A 4217-nucleotide genomic window follows, 5' to 3' on the forward strand; every position below is an offset into this window, starting at 1 on the left:
CCACTTCAGTCCTTGATTCAGTAGAAACAAAGATGTTCTAAAATTCAAGGCCATGTAAAGTTCTCGAAGACCTTAAGGACCTGACTCCAGTTCCAATTCAACTACGGTATACTGACCCCGTTCCATGTGTGCGACGTGTTCACACATTATTTCAGGTAATTCTCCAGCCACTTTGTGACCTCTTCTCCCCAGGCTCTTCTGGTCAAGCCATCTGGAGTGGAGAAGCGGGAAACAGCCTCTCCTCTGCTCCAGATGTGTGACCTTCTGCTCCAGGACCAGCGGGAAGAGTTGACTGCCTAAGCAAACCCCACAGGAAGTCCACCACGTGGCCTGGTCCCTCAGACTAGAACACAAAGCTTCCAGTTAGCCTGACCTTCCCCACGTGTCAACACCTGGCCTGGCAAGGTCAGCACTGCCTGGCATTGAAAGAAACTCCTCAGAAGACAGTCCACTGTGAGCTGAGGTCAAGGAGAGTGACAAGACCCCCTGGGCAGCTGAGCAGGCTCACCGCCCCTACCTGCACAGGAACAGCCACGTCCAGAACCATCAGATAGAAACTCTGCAGCATGGGAATTAGGAAACAGCCAGTCCGTCTGTGCCCAATGGGAATCTGAACCAACCGAGGATGGCCATCAGTGCAGCCCCTAGGTTCATGAACATTATTCTCACCAACTGGTTCCATCAGTGTTTACCCTTCCTGACAAGGAAAATTGTCATTCCCCATCTCAGCAAGAACGCACAAGACAGATCCTGGGACCAGATAGCATTTACAACTAGGGTCACTGAGGCCCCATCACTGGATACCAGACAGAAACTTGCACACGAGTCAAAAATTGCATACCATTTATTTGCATGGACAGTAATATGCCAGCTTGCTACTCTGTGGCTCAAAATTCACTGCTTTACAGGCAAGATTTACAACACTATTAGAATGTGCAAAGTCTCATTGTTGGGTAGTCCGAATTTCTGTGAAAATATTAGGAAGTGGAACCAAACATCCATTAGAATAGGTTTTGCAAGATGTGAGAACAAGGAAATAAAATTAGTTTTGTATCATTTGGTTGTCTAACTCAGGGGAAATGGAAAAAAAATCATTAATATTTTCCTAAGAAAATGTGTGTGCTCTTAGTCCCAGAATTAATAGAAACTCTTGCAAAAATTTAACCAGTTTCTAAGCCTGGACTCTGGGAGACCTTGAAATTACACACATTTGTATATGTGCTCCGTTACAGAGAGGGAAGCCATATATTCCATCAGAATCTGAAAGGGGCTTACCGTTGTTCAGGTGCTCCCTGCCATTAGTTTATGGGGGAAAAAACTGACCCACAAAAAGTGAATTCACAATAGAACAGCAGAGATTTAACCAGACTCTGGTCTCTTCCTTCTCATGCAATCTTTCAATAGCACCACTATTTTTAGGAAGAGTTTGGGACCTCTGTGAAAGGTTAGCCACAACTCCCAGTCTGACATTGTCCACTAAGAATTCAGATAAATCTGCCATCAGCTTGGGGCACAGAGGAGCCCAGGAAAGCAGGTCTGCTTAACAGAAATGGCCAGAAACTTGCAACCGAATTATTCATTATGTAAGCCTTTAAATCTAATTTCTCAGCCTCTTAACGCTTGGGGAATTCTTCAAAGAGGCTAGAAAATTGGCAGTGCATCATTTGTCCTCATGGGCATTTTTATTAAATTAAAAGCAGATGCATATGCCCACATTGAAAGCAGCACAAGAAAGCTGATCTTTACTGCTTGGCTTTCTGTGAAAAATTCGCTTTCAATTACCTTGATCTGTGCAGAATTGTCCCACCTCCCTTTAGCATCCATCGCAGCTTCTAGGAAGCATCGGGCACAAAAAGCAAGAGCAATTACTACACCATCACCCAAAACATAAGTCAATAGTAACACATGATCCCACATTCTTCTGTTGTTGATCTTGGCCCCTCGTCTAGAACATGTGGAGTCAGTGTCGCCTTTCTTCCTTTACTAAAATACTGTACATAAACCATCTTTGTAATTAAGTCAGGAGTTGGGGTCTTCATTTACACCTGCTGGACTGTACCATTCCCAGGTTCTCAGGGTGGTAGGATCTCCCTGGATCCTCTTTCCAGTGATTTCTTTTCATCCAGGCTGACTCTGAAATACGATTGTCTTTAAACGTGTGCCTCACCACATCAGACTTCAGAAAATCTTTGATAATAGCAGTAAAATAAAACTACTATCATTCATTGCACCAAGCTATATATCAAGAAATATGCTGAGCACATTCATATAAATTTCAGTTAATCCTAACACTTTATGAGGAAGGTGAGTTTTTTATTCCCATTTTGCATAAGGGGAAACTGAAATTTAGAAATTCAAAGATCACAAGCTTTAGTAGCAGAGCTGGAATGAGTTGAACTTCAGAGGGCCTTCTCTTTACCACTCTACTGCTGTCCAAATCAAATAACATGAACTCCTAAGCTAGTAGATTTACTCAGACGTGGTCCTTGTTGGTAATGGTTTTCTAACTGAGAGAACAAACTTAGATATATTATGAATTACCAGGATATATAAGAATTTAGCCATCAACTGCAGGAGAATTTAGTGTAAGTCCACATTTAAAAGTCACTGTTTACTGAGTATTTACTATGTGCCTAATAAAAACCACTGTGCCAGGTATTTTTTTATTCATATACCATCTCCAATCTTTTACTTCAAGATGATTTCACATTTCAGGTGGAAGGAAACTGAAGCATATATAGGTTAAGTGACTTACCCAAGGCCATCTAATGAGTGATTTAGCTCAGAATTTGAACTCATGTTTGTTCCTACACTTCTCATACTTACTCTGTGCTTCCTGCACACCCATGACTTCTGTTGTTTTATGTGAATGAAGAGTGCAGTACTAACTACCCACCACCCTCCAAATAGTGGAGTACAAGGTGGGGGTGCAGTGTGCACAGGCACCTCATACCTTTCACGGGCAGCAGACATGTATGAAGCCAGAGGAGCTGGATGTGGAAGGACAGTCAATACCAAGGTGTTTCTCTTTCAGGTGGTTGGTCATGGTACCAAACCTAGCTACCTAGCCCACGCTGGGGCAAACCCCAGTCTTATAATGGTACATGTAACCCAAATGAGCCAATCTGTAGAAACCCCAGTCTTCACTAACCATGGAAAAGTGAAAAGGATATGGACTTTGAAGTCACGTAGACCTAGTGGCCTGCTGGTAAATGTTTAATAACCAGCTCTACAGTGGGGGGAAGAAGCTCTAATTTGTAGCATTTGTCAGTTTCCATAGTATAAACACTCACATCTTGAATTATTTCAGGATGTCAAGATGATGTCATTAAACACAAACTTGGTAAGAGTTGACAGTAACTGGCCCTCAGGAGCTGGTGCCAGCCAGCCAGCACACCACTGCCAGTGGACCTTATCCTCTTCCCAGTTCATAACATCCCAATTAAGATTTGGGGCAAGCTATCTAGCCTTTCTGAGTATTAATTTCCACTTTGATAAAGGGGGGAAGATAATACCACTAGAGATGATGGCACGACCAGAGGGCTGTTAGCAGGAGAACAAGACCATCTCTCCCCACCTTCTGGGGGAGGTGGACACACACAGCATTCTGACACAGGGAGGCTGTAAGTGCAACCTATGCCTCTGAACTCAGTTACGAAGGATCTTGTGTTGTGTGGTCAAGGTTGGTGTCCTAGCCTGGCCTAGCCTGTCTTAACCTCCTATCCTAAGCCCAAAGCCACACCCCAGATCTGCTCACCCCTTACCAGGCCCATGAAGGAGAGAGGCTGAAGAGAGGTGATGGACCACAAGAATTTTGCCCAGGCCCCCCTTGTGGTAGCAAGATGTAAGACAGCCCAATGGCATGAGTCCAAGAGAGAAGCCAGAGAAAAGCAAGGAAACCAGGTTTCCTCACTTAGAAAGGTGCCAGGCCCTCTTACCCTTCTTGCCATCTAGAAGAGGAAGCAGAGCAGCGCCATCTCACTTTACTTTAAACCCGCAGTGACTCACGCCTGGTACCGCGGTCCAGTCAGCACTCAGCTCACTTCGATTAGCACCTGGGAGCAGGGAAGTTCTGCTCCCCCTTTGCACTTCCGTTATGTGGTTGCTGGGAAGATTAAGTGACATTGTGTGGGGGAAAAAAAAAACAAAAACAGGTTTTGGCCAAAGTTGTGCTGGCCAGTTTGCCTCCACCTGAGTGTTCTGAGTCAATTCTGACT

This window comes from Camelus bactrianus, chromosome 23, assembly GCF_048773025.1.
Source record: "Camelus bactrianus isolate YW-2024 breed Bactrian camel chromosome 23, ASM4877302v1, whole genome shotgun sequence".
NCBI lineage: Eukaryota > Metazoa > Chordata > Mammalia > Artiodactyla > Camelidae > Camelus > Camelus bactrianus.